The sequence below is a fragment of the Lolium perenne genome, chromosome 4, assembly GCF_019359855.2.
Source record: "Lolium perenne isolate Kyuss_39 chromosome 4, Kyuss_2.0, whole genome shotgun sequence".
Lineage (NCBI taxonomy): Eukaryota > Viridiplantae > Streptophyta > Magnoliopsida > Poales > Poaceae > Lolium > Lolium perenne.
Genome location: NC_067247.2, coordinates 239,848,688 through 239,862,480, shown reverse-complemented (window position 1 = coordinate 239,862,480; position 13,793 = coordinate 239,848,688).

The window sequence follows — 13,793 nt, the reverse complement described above, 5'->3', positions numbered from 1 at the left end:
TATTCATTCGCACAAGACATTCTAGTGAACAACTTCCTCATATAACTCAACTTGAAACAAGTATAAGGTAATCACAAATAAAGGTGCATAAGAAATCATAGTTGGTGATGGCAACCTTCGTTCTTGGTCAGAGAACAATTAACAGGTTATTCTTATCTATCGAGCAGCGCTCTCATGTTAAAGTTTATATGGCTCATCTTGCATACTCAATCATAATGATCATTGATAACTTTCAAAACTATATTCATTCAGATAAAACTTGTACTAAACAAGGAAGAGTAAAAGACATGATGAAGTAAATCACAATATAATGGTTTGATCACAACAGCTCAAATGCTTGCTTGAGATGGAGGGAAATAGGTTTACTGACTCAACATAAAGTAAAAGACAGGCCCTTCGCAGAGGGAAGCAGGGATTAAATCATGTGCTAGAGCTTTTTCAGTTTTGAAATCATATAAAGAGAATAAAAGTAATATTTTGAGAAGTGTTGTTGTTGTCAACGACTGGTAGCGGGTACTCTAACCCCCTTGCCAGACAAACTCTCGAAGAGCGGCTCCCATTAAGACATTTTCATTTTGGGTGGCACCCCTTCCAACCTTACTTTCACAAACCATGGCTAACCGAATCCTCGGGTGCCTGCCAACAATCTCATACCATGAAGGAGTGCCTTTTTTATTTTATTTTTATTTAGATGACACTCCTCCCAACCTTTGCTTTCTCAAGCCATGGCTAACCGAATCCTCGGGTGCCGTCCAACAATCACATACCATGAAGGAGTGTCTATTTGTAGTATCATGAAAGTTAATTAATCGGGGCTGGGAACCCCATTGCCAGCTCTTTTTGCAAAATTATTGGATAAGTGGATGAAGCCACTAGTCCATTGGTGAAAGTTGCCCAACAAGATTGAAAGATAAAACACCACATACTTCCTCATGAGCCATAAAACATTGACACAAATAATAGATGATAAATTTTGAATTGTTTAAAGGTAGCACACGAAGTATTTACTTGGGATGGCAGGAAATACCATGAAGTAGGTAGATATGGTGGACACAAATGGCATAGGTTTGGGTTGAGGTTTGGATGCACGAGAAGCATTCCCTCTCAGTACAGGTCTTTGGCTAGCAAGGTTAATTAGCAAGCACAAAAGTTGAGGGAAACAAACGAATATACATGTGATAGAAACAATCATGCATCTTTCTTGTAAGCACAAACAATTTTAACTTCAGAATAATAAGCTATGAGCTAACAAGAAAGGAAGACAATGAAACAACTATATATATTCTCTTTTCTACTTAAACCTCAAGGTGTTGTTGCTATTGACCAATGCTAAGTTTGCCAAAACCAAATAGATTTACTCAATGCTCCCAAAGTGGTACCAATACTAAAATCAAGATCAATCATATAATAGAAATTGCTAACTAAAATAAGGTGTGCAATATGTAAATGATAAGACTTCTCATTAATATTTCATAACGATAACTCACACCAAGGGATACATAGACAACCGACTAAAGGAGAGATACTTCCACACTGCAACCCATCTTATTTGATAACTTCCCTACTCATGATATGACACTACTTGATAGTAAAAAGTAAAAGGTAGTGATGATGTGATACCGCGGCACTCCCCCAAGCTTGCAACAAACCAAGGGGATGCCAATACCGATGATGAATTACTCCTTTGGCGATGGTGGTGATGAATTCCCGACAAGCTTCTCCACAAGCTCCTGAAGCTCATCAATCTTGTACATGAGGTTGCGGATCATCTCCGAATTGTGCTCAACGCGATTAAGAAGTATGTCCGACGGCGAGTCCCAATTCTTGGAGTTATTTCCCCACCCTTCAGCTTCAGGCTTCGTCCTTCCTGCAGTGTTAGAACGATCTGAAGAAGATGTCTTTGGAGCTAGGTAATGACGTGGAACCCTTCCTCCGGTGCGAATTCTTGCGCTCCTGTTTGCACTAAAAGGGTTATCCACCACTTTGATGCTTGCGACGGTAGCACGCGGGTATGCGCGCGAGTCTTCCTCCACTTCTTCTTCATCTTCTTTCTTGACGCTCTCGTCCACCTCTTTCCACTCGGGATCTTGAATATCTTCATCCGAAAGCCCCTTGCCCTTATTGTTGGAGGCCATGGTGCTCCTAGATTGAAAATAGATCCTGGCAGAAACAGCTCGAAACAAAACACGTCGAGAAAACGATATACGGACCTCCAGGGGTCCGGGGGATTATATAGCAGGAATTTTTATGTCATAAGGAAAGTACCAGGTCAAACCGGAGTCGGAAAGGGGCGACGAGGCGGCCAGCTCATAGGGCGGCGCGGGCCAAGGCCTGGCCGCGCCGGCCTATGGGGGCACGCCCTCGTGCGTCTCCTCCACTCCGTTTCGATCTCGTAATTTTTCATATTTTCCAAAAACAGCAAAAACATTGTTCGGAAAGTAAATCGCGAACTTTTTATTACTGTCATTACCTATTCAAAGTCGAGTTAAGGCGGTTGTCAATTTGACCTTTGATGAAAGCCTCTGGTGTTTCCACTCGAATAACATCAACATCTACATTATAAGAATCACCTGAGATATAATGCTTGAGTCTTTGTCCATTCACCACTTGCGTGGCATTGCCTTGGAGAGAACTAATTTTAATTGCTCCTGAACGATACACCTCCTCAACAACATATGGTCCTTCCCATTTCGAGAGTAATTTCCCTGCAAAGAATCTAAGACGAGACCGATACAATAGGACTTTATCCCCAATATTAAACTCTCTTTTGATAATCCTTCTATCATGCCATTTCTTAACTTTCTCTTTAAAGAGTTTAGCATTTTCATAAGCTTCACTTCTCCATTCATCTAGAGAACTTAATTGCAGCAACCTCTTATTACCGGCTAGTTTAGGATCTTTGTTTAGTTCTCTAACAGCCCAGTAAGCTTTGTGCTCTAGTTCTAAAGGTAAATGACAAGCTTTTCCATAAACCATTTTATAAGGTGACATACCCATAGGATTTTTATAAGCAGTTCTATAAGCCCATAGTGCTTCCTTCAATTTACTAGCCCAATTCTTTCTAGTTTTATTAACAGTCTTTTGCAAGATAGATTTAGTTTCTCTATTTGATAGTTCTACTTGCCCACTAGTTTGAGGATGATAAGCGGAAGCAATTCTATGATTAATACCATACTTAGCAAGAGTTTTTCTAAAACCTCCATGAATAAAATGAGAACCTCCATCAGTCATAATATATCTAGGTACTCCAAATCTAGGAAAAATAATATCTAAAAGCATTTTTAAAGAAGTCTCACCATCATCACTTTTTGTGGGTATAGCTTCTACCCATTTAGTAACATAATCAACAACAACAAGTATATGAGTGTTACCTTCTGAAGAAGGGAAAGGACCCATGAAGTCAAATCCCCAACAATCGAATGGTTCAATAACAAGAGTATAATTCATAGGCATTTCATTGCGTCTGGAGATATTACCAACCCTTTGACATTCATCACAAGATACAATAAACTTCCTTGCATCTTTGAAGAGAGTTGGCCAATAAAAACCTGATTGTAGAACTTTTTGCGCGGTTCTATCTCCGGCGTGATGTCCTCCATAAGCACTACCATGACATTTACTCAATATCTCTTGTTGTTCATATTCAGGAACACATCTTCGCAGAATACCATCCACTCCTTCTTTATATAAGTGTGGGTAATCCCAAAATTAATGCCTCAAGTCATAAAAGAATTTCCTCCTTTGCTGAGCTGAAAAGGTTGGAGGTAAGTACTTGGATACAATAAAGTTAGCATAATCAGCATACCAAGGACTATCTCGCGAGCTCACCTTTATTGCAGCCAATTGTTCATTTGGAAAACTATCATTAACAGGAACAGGATCATAAGCAATATTTTCCAATCTAGACAAATTATCAGCAACAGGATTATCAGCACCTTTCCTATCTATAATATGCAGATCAAATTCTTGCAAAAGAAGTACCCATCTAATAAGCCTTGGCTTAGCATCTTTCTTTGTCATAAGGTATCTAATTGCAGCATGATCAGTATGAATTATAACATTTGAATCAACAATATAGGATCTAAACTTATCACAAGTAAAGACTACAGCTAATAATTTTTTTTTAGTTGTAGCATAATTTCTTTGAGCAGCATCAAGAGTCTTGCTAGCATAATGAATAACATTCAATTTTTTATCTACTCGCTGTCCAAGAATAGCACCTATAGCAAAATCACTAGCATCACACATAATCTCAAAAGGCAAATTCCAATCAGGAGGTTCAACTACAGGAGCAGTTGTTAAGGCTTTCTTTAGAGTTTCAAAAGCTTCCTTACAATCATCATCAAAAACAAAAGGTACATCTTTTTGAAGAAGATTAGTAAGAGGCTTTGAAATCTTGGAAAAATCTTTAATAAATCTCCTATAAAACCCAGCATGACCAAGAACACTACGAATACCTTTAACATCCCTTGGATAGGGCATCTTCTCAATTGCTTCAACTTTAGCTCTATCAACTTCAATACCTCTCTCGGAAATTTTATGTCCCAATACAATTCCTTCATTAACCATAAAGTGGCATTTCTCCCAATTAAGAACAAGGTTAGTTTCTTCACATCTCTGCAAAACTTTATCAAGGTTTCGCAAGCAATTATCAAAAGAATTCCCATAGACAGAAAAATCATCCATGAATACCTCTACAATACTCTCGCAAAAGCCATGAAAAATAGCAGACATGCATCTTTGAAAAGTAGCAGGAGCATTACATAAACAAAAGGCATACGCCTATAAGCATAAGTTCCATAGGGACAAGTGAAAGTGGTTTTCTCTTGATCTTTAGTTTTAACAGCAATTTGTGAAAACCCAGAATAACCATCAAGAAAGCAAAAATGAGTATTTTTAGACAACCTTTCTAACATTTGATCAATAAATGGTAAAGGGTAATGATCTTTCTTAGTAACCTCATTAACTTTTCGATAATCAATGCACATTCTATACCCTACAACTACTCTTTGAGGGATGAGCTCATCATTATCATTAGGCACAACAGTCATTCCTCCTTTCTTAGGAACACAATGCACAGGACTAACCCATCTACTATCAGCAATAGGATATATAATACCAGCTTCAAGAAGTTTTAATACCTCATTCCTTACCACATCCTTCATCTTAGGAATTAGACGACGCTAAGGTTCAACAACAGGCTTCGCATCATCTTCCATATTAATGGCGTGTCGGCAAATAGAGGGAGAAATCCCCTTCAAGTCATCAAGAGTGTAGCCAATAGCACCTCGGTGTTTCTTCAGTATTTCCAATAACCTTTCTTCTTCAAACTCTGAAAGCTTAGAACTAATAATAACAGGATATATTTTCTTATCATCAATATGAGCATATTTAAGATTATCAGGCAATGGTTTTAAATCAAAGACATGATCTTCCTTTGGTGGTGGTGTCCTACCCAGATCTTCCACCGGTAAATCATGCTTAAGAATAGGTTGACGAAGGAAAATTTCATCAAGCTCATATCTTTCTTCCCTAAAAGCTTCACTCTCACTATTCTCCAAATGTTGCTGCAAAGGATTACTAGGAGCAAGAGCAATAGATGCACACTGTTCAACTTTAAAATCACTATTAGGCGAATCAATTTTATAAGGAGTTTTGGTTAATTTAGAGAAGTTAAACTCATAAGATTCACCAGCAAATTTAGTCAAAATTTTCTCTTTCTTGCAATCTATAATAGCTCCACAAGTATTTAAAAAAGGTCTACCAAAAATGATAGGACAATATTTACTAGCAGCAGAACCAAGTACCAAAAAGTCAGCAGGATATTTAATCTTACCACATAGAACTTCCACATCTCGAACGATACCAATTGGAGAGATAGTTTCTCTATTAGCCAGCCGAATAACCACATCAATATCTTCAAGTTCACAAGAACCAATTTCGTGCATAATCTCCGTGTAAAGCTCATAAGGAATAGCACTAATACTTGCACCAATATCACATAAACCATAATAACAATGATCACCAATTCTAACAGATAGCATAGGAACACTAGCTTGCTTGGACTTATTAGGATGTGAAACAATATTAGAGGCATCTTCACAGAAAATAATATGACCATCCTCCACATTTTCAGTCACAAGATCTTTAATAATTGCAATGAGTTTCAACTTTTATTTGTTCTTCAGGTTCTATAGGTTTCTTTTCACTTTTATGAACCGCACTATTTATAACAGAGTACTCCTTCATTTTAGCAGGGAAAGGAGTTTTTTCAATATAAGCTTCAGGAATAACATGATCAACAGTTTCCACTACAACACATTTATTTATAGATGAATCAATTTTATCTTTATACGGTTCATGATACTTATCAAAGTTCTTCTTAGGCAATTCATAATGAGAAGCAAAAGCTTTATAAAGATTTGCAGCAACTTGAGAATCAAGACCATAAGTAGCACTCATATTACGAAATTTATCAGTATCCATAAAAGCTTCAATGCATTTATAATCATAATTTATACCTGATTCTCTATCCTTGTCGTTCTCCCATCCTTCAGTATTTTCTTGGATCCGATTAAGAAGGTCCCTTTTAAACTCTTCCTTGTTGCGTGTAAATGATCCAGAACAAGAAGTATCCAGCAAGGTCGTGTCTTGAAAAGAAAGTCTTGCATAGAAATTATCAATAATAATATTACCAGGAAGCTCATGAATGGGGCATTTGAGCATTAAAGACTTCAATCTCCCCCACGCTTGGGCAATACTCTCTCCTTCATGAGGCCAAAAATTATATATGCGATTCCGATCTTTGTGAATCTCACTTGGAGGATAGAACATAGAATAAAACCACGGCACAATATCATTCCATTCAAGAGAATCCCCATTATCCAGTAATTTATACCAATGCGCCGCTTTACCAGACAGCGATATAGAGAATAGTTTCTTCCTCACTTCATCCATAGCAATACCTGCACACTTGAATAAACCGCATAATTCATGTAAGAACAGTAAATGATCTCCAGGGTGGACAGTTCCATCCCCTGTATAACGGTTATCCACTACACGTTCAATAATTTTCATAGGTATTTTGTATGGTATTTCTTCCTTACCTGGCGCCTCATGCACTACCTTTGCAGTAGTAGTAGATTTCCCAAATAAACACTTGATGACGCGTAAAGCACACGCTCGTTGGGAACCCCAAGTGGAAGGTGTGATGCGTACAGCAGCAAGTTTCCCTCAGTAAGAAACCAAGGTTTATCGAACCAGTGGGAGTCAAGAAGCACGTTGAAGGTTGATGGCGGCGGGATGTAGTGCGGCGCAACACTAGGGATTCCGGTGCCAACGTGGAACCTGCACAACACAACCAAAGTACTTTGCCCCAACGAAACAGTGAGGTTGTCAATCTCACCGGCTTGCTGTAACAAAGGATTAACCGTATTGTGTGGAAGATGATTGTTTGCAGAAAACAGTAGAACAAGTATTGCAGTAGATTGTATTTCAGTAAAGAGAATTGGACCGGGGTCCACAGTTCACTAGAGGTGTCTCTCCCATAAGACAAACAGCATGTTGGGTGAACAAATTACAGTTGGGCAATTGACAAATAAAGAGAGCATGACCATGCACATACATATTATGATGAGTATAGTGAGATTTAATTGGGCATTACGACAAAGTACATAGACCGCCATCCAGCATGCATCTATGCCAAAAAAGTCCACCTTCAGGTTATCATCCGAACCCCCTCCAGTATTAAGTTGCTAACAACAGACAATTGCATTAAGTATTGCGCGTAATGTAACTAGTGACTACATCCTTGAACATAGCACTAATGTTTTATCCCTAGTGGCAATAGCACATCCATAACCTTAGAGGTTCTTGTCACCCCTCCAGATTCACGGAGACATGAACCCACTATCGAGCATAAATACTCCCTCTTGGAGTTACTAGCATCAACTTGGCCAGAGCATCTACTAATAACGGAGAGCATGCAAGATCATAAACAACACATAAACATAGCTTTGATAATCAACATAACAAGTATTCTCTATTCATCGGATCCCAACAAACGCAACATATAGAATTACAGATAGATGATCTTGATCATGTTAGGCAGCTCACAAGATCCGACAATGATAGCACAATGGGGAGAAGACAACCATCTAGCTACTGCTATGGACCCATAGTCCAGGGGTAGACTACTCACACATCACACCGGAGGCGACAATGGCGGCGTAGAGTCCTCCGGGAGATGATTCCCCTCTCCGGCAGGGTGCCGGAGGCGATCTCCTGGATCCCCCGAGATGGGATCGGTGTTGGCGGCGTCTCTGGAAGGTTTTCCGTATCGTGGCTCTCGGTACTGGGGGTTTCGTCACGGAGGCTTTAAGTAGGCGGAAGGGCAAGTCAAGAGGGGGCACAGGGGCCCCAGATGACAGGGCGGCGCGGCCAAGGGTGGGGCCGCGCCGCCCTAGGGTTTGGGCACCCTGTGGCCCCACTTCGTTTCGTCTTCGGACTTCTGGAAGCTTCGTGGAAAAATAGGCCCCTGGGCGTTGATTTCGTCCAATTCCGAGAATATTTCGTTACTAGGATTTCTGAAACCAAAAACAGCAGAAAACAGCAACTGGCACTTCGGCATCTTGTTAATAGGTTAGTTCCAGAAAATGCACGAATATGACATAAAGTGTGCATAAAACATGTAGATAACATCAATAATGTGGCATGGAACATAAGAAATTATCGATACGTCGGAGGCGTATCAACACTCAAGAGAAGATCTCTCCATAATGAATTATAGCAGCAGGCAGAAATAAAATCAGCACAAATAGTAGAAATTTCCCTTACCAATTTCACTTACCAATAGCGCTTCACTCCCCGGCAACGGCGCCAGAAAATAGTCTTGATGACCCACAAGTATAGGGGGTGTATCGTAGTATCTTCGATAAGTAAGAATGTCAATCCCAACGAGGAGCAGAAGGTGTTGACAAGCAGTTTCGATGAAGGATTCACTGTAAATGCTCACAGACAAGTATTCAGGGGGTTTTGATGTAACAGATGAATAAAGTACGAGTAAGTAAAGTGCGAGAGTAATAATTGCAGCGAGTGGCCCAATCCTTTTTAGCACAAAGGACAAGCCGGTTTTTTTACTTATAATAACCAAACGTTCTTGAGGACACACGGGATTTTAGTCTAGTGCTTTCGCTACATACGGCTAATTAATCTTCATTGTTTTGATAAGTGTTGTGTGGGTGAACCTATGCTAATGTACCGCCCTTCCTAGGACTAATACATACTTGTGATTATACCCCTTGCAAGCATCCGCAACTACAAGAAAGTAATTAAGATAAATCTAACCACAGCCTTAAACTCTGAGATCCTGCTATCCCTCCTGCATCGATATACCAACGGGGGCTCAGGTTTTTGTCACTCCGGCAACCCCGCAATTGGCAAACGAGTACAAGATGCATTACCCTAGGCCCATAAAGGTGAAGTGTCGTGTAGTCGACATTCACACGACACCACTAGAAGAATAACACCACAACTTAAATATCATAACATTGAATATTACTCAACCATACTTCACTACTAACATTTAGACTTCACCCATGTCCTCAAGAACTAAACGAACTACTCACGAGACATCATATGGAACATGATCAGAGGTGATATGATGATGAATAACAATCTGAACATAAACCTTGGTTCAATGGTTTCACTCAATAGCATCAATAACAAGTAGAAATCAACACCGGGAGAGTTTCCCCTATCAAACAATCAAGATCAAACCCAAATTGTTACAGCAGTGACGGCGTGCAGCGGTGGAGACGGCGGTGATGATGATGAAGATGATGATGATGGTGATGGAGATGATGTCCAGCTCGATGACGGTGACGATGGCGTCGATTTCCCCCTCCGGGAGGAAATTTCCCCGGCGGATTCCTGCCCGCCGGAGAGCTCTTTTCTCTCTGGTGTTTTCCGCCCCGCAGAGGCGGCTGTGACTCTTCGCGATGTACCCCTGGAGCTTAGGTTTTCGGGACGAAGGCGTACGCGAAGAAAAGGAGGCGAGAGGGGGCTGTGGGCCCCCTCCTCACAGGGCGGCGCGGCCAGGCCTTGGGCCGCGCCGGCCAATGGGGTGGGCCCACCTCGGGTCCCCTCGGCTCCCCCTTCTGGCTCCCTTCATCTTCTGGAAAAATAGGATTTTTCATATAATTTCCGTCAACTGTTGATCTTCCGAAATATTGCATTCTGACGGCGCTTTTTCCAGCAGAATCCTGACTCTGGTGCGCGATCCTCCAATAATCATGAAACATGCAAAATAGATGAAATAACATAAGTATTATCTCCAAATATGAAATATATCAATGAATAACAGCAAATTATGATATAAAATAGTGATGCAAATTGGACGTATCAAGTCACAGAATGAGAAGTCATTTCACTAAGTATCGGTTTTTTCGCTCTTTCCCCTCCATCCATCTGCAATAAGAAGTAATATTGATCACATAAAGCCAATTCAATGAATATATGCATATGTTGAGAAGTTTGCACAACAAATTGTGGATTCTACTTCCAATCACGAAGTAATCTCGTGAGAAATGCATGATCAAGATATGTTTCTCCCTCTTGATCTACATCTGCATCTCCATTAAGACTAATCATCGTGCGATGGTGCTCTTCAGAAGAGCGCATACAATTCCAATCACCAGACAAGCAAAAAATTGTTGATTCTAGTAATTATTAATCAGAAGTGGCCATGGAACGACCACAGATTGACCAAGCAAAAAACAATCATCAGCCTACTGACCACCAAGCAAAACAAACTAGGTCCATACATGGCCTCACAAATCATCATCAAACGTCGATCAAACTAGCAAGTTTGAACATGGATTCCTAATTTATTTTCTGATAAAGTGAGTATATTAATATCGAAAGATATTGATTGCACTGAGCCTCTGCAACAATGCAATACCTTACTGGTAGTACGGATGCACATGGATTCCTAATACTCCCTTTGTTCGGTTTTAATTAGTCGACGCGAGGGAGAGAAGAAAATGAACTGTCGATGCTTTCAACTAGAGTCAATTAAATACGAACGGAGGAAGTACGTAGTAGTATTGACAAATATCTGGATCTAGTCTAAAAACAAATTGGCATGTAAATCCTAGTAGTCTACTAAACTAGGATCAATACCGTAGATTAGGGTTGCAAGCGGCGTTCGCGAATCGTCCCGCAAAGCAGAAAATTAGAGCAAATAGTGGTTGAGATTAGAGCAGATTTAAAGCACTCGCACTGAAACTAGCTAGCCCGCTACCCACCCCGCTTGACATCCTACCCTAGATGTGAATCTACACCAAATATTCAAACAAGGATGAGCAACCGCCAACAAAATTTTATCCGCATCATCATCTCTACCATACACAAGGGTATGGTGATTTCACATACAGCCATTGTTGCCGCGTGACGAGGATGAGTGATGCGCCGCGGAGAAGGTGCCTCACGCCTCTGTCGCCACCGCCGTCGACGAGGAAGTCGAAGCCACGCGATTGTGGTCCGTCGCCGATATGGAGGTGGAGCTACTAGGGAAGAGGTGGAGGTGGAGGTGGAGAGGGAGTGATGGTTTGTACTAGTGGCGGCCGGTGAGGTAGTTATAAATACAGCTTCTCTCTCTTTTTTTTGGCAAGGAATGCAGCTTCTCTTGGAAGGCAACGAGGCAACGCACTCCAGATTTCGTATATTAATACTATAATAATATGGGCGGAGAAATTTGGACGCATCTGTGTTGTCTTGTCAAATGAATCACCAGGATTTGCTTTTAGTACTCCAGATTTGGGCGACCCAAGGAAGTAGACATAGTAATGTACGCCATCTAGCTGCACGCTATCAAATCAAATAGTAAATGGTCAGGCCATTTACTTTTAAGATGGTGCAGCAGTTATTCTGACCAAAGAAACATGCACGTCTGTTGATTATTTTGATAGTACTACTAGTAGTACTAATATTTCTGATGGGTATACATTTACCGTCCGCTAGCAAAGATTGTTTGGCACATTGTTCTTATGGCTTTCAACACCACACTCCTTAATAATATTATTAATCAATGTTTGGGCAATTAATTGAGTGTGTTAATAAAAAATTAAAACCCACAAATCCAACTGTACGATTTTAAGGGCCATATGAAGGACAAGGAATGATTTTAAATGCCATATGGAGTACCTCCAACCATGTGAAATATGGTTCTTTCATGCAGGTGATACCCATGGCTTCGCATTGGATCCGTATGTTTTCCTACATACAGTCAACTATGAAGTACCACGATTTAGTTTTTGGGTGCAACCGGCTAGAGAATGATGCACGGGTTTGTACAGCCAGTACAATTCACATTAAGATTTTCTGATAGCATGTTGATGTGTATATGTAAGAATCATACACTAGAATGTCTTCTATGTTTAGATGGCTGATCTACGTTTATACTTTCTGTGAACCATGAGGTTAAGACATTTGTACTGTAATAAAGATTGCTAAATAACAGTATATATGTATGCCTCTAGGGACACTGAAACAGCCAAACAACCATGCATGTGTATAGACCGTATTTGATCAAATTACAAGAAGCACCTGGGTTCATGCAAATAGCATCAATTTATCACCTAAGTACATTAGCTATAAATAGTTAAATAGGAGTCAAGACCAACTGAGCAAGCTAGTAGTATGATCCTACTATTACATAAATATCCCTAACTCTGATTTTCTTTGTTCCAGTCCAGCGCGTTGGTGTAACTTGGGATGAACCAAAACCCCGTCTGCCAGTTGGCCCCTGGACCGCTGCTTGAGAAAGAGATGCTTTACTGGTCTTCGCCATTCAAACTGAAGCGGAAAATTTCATGACGTGCTGTGTTAAACTGAAGGCCAATGGCCTGAGGCGTGGTGTAGATGCAGTTTCTTCTTATCAAATATCCTGGGGGAAATGTTGCACCACCCACTGGCATGAAAATCGGATAGCTCACCCCAAGGAACATAGAATAGTCTCCAAGATTAGTAACCCTTTCCCACGGGTAAGCTGGAAGTAACCGACTAGTGTGCTTCGAGAATACAATGCAGGTATACCCCAAAGTATAGCTGCGAACAGCGCGACCGCAATGGACAACAGGGGTACTATCATAAGTTAGAGCACCATCAAAATCCATTGCGCCACGTGCATAGACCAAGAGAAGTCTAGAACAATCTTGAGATCTTGCCAGCCACCACGTACGACTATTAGACTCAAAATCATCATCGTCAAGATCAAGTCCAGTCGTCCACGGAAGGGGTGGAGCTGGGAGCACTATAGGACCTTGAAAAAGTAAAGAACACGTCACATGAAAATATCTTTCATGATTTATCTACTAGTGATATTGATTTGATATTGTAGATGCCAATACTAGTATTTTATAAAATTATGGTCGAACATAAGATGGTTTGAAATATATTTCAAATATCTTGGTAAAACTTTGTAAGGATTTAAAACATGTTCCCCAAAATAATAGTCCAAATTTTAGATGGTTTGACTATAGTACTCCTTATTCTCTAGAACCAGGGGAATATAAACAAATGAAAGTCTTCATCAATATTGCATGGCACCTTTACTGATTCTATTTCTATTCTTCCTTAAATTTTCCAGGGTCTAATAATAAAGAAACTTAAATACTAAGGGCATTTTTCCTACGGAACAACAGGCACATTAGACCATACTAAAATTCCTATAGATGTTAAATTCTATAACTATATATGTCCATACCACAAGAGGGTTATGGTGTGCGCCTATG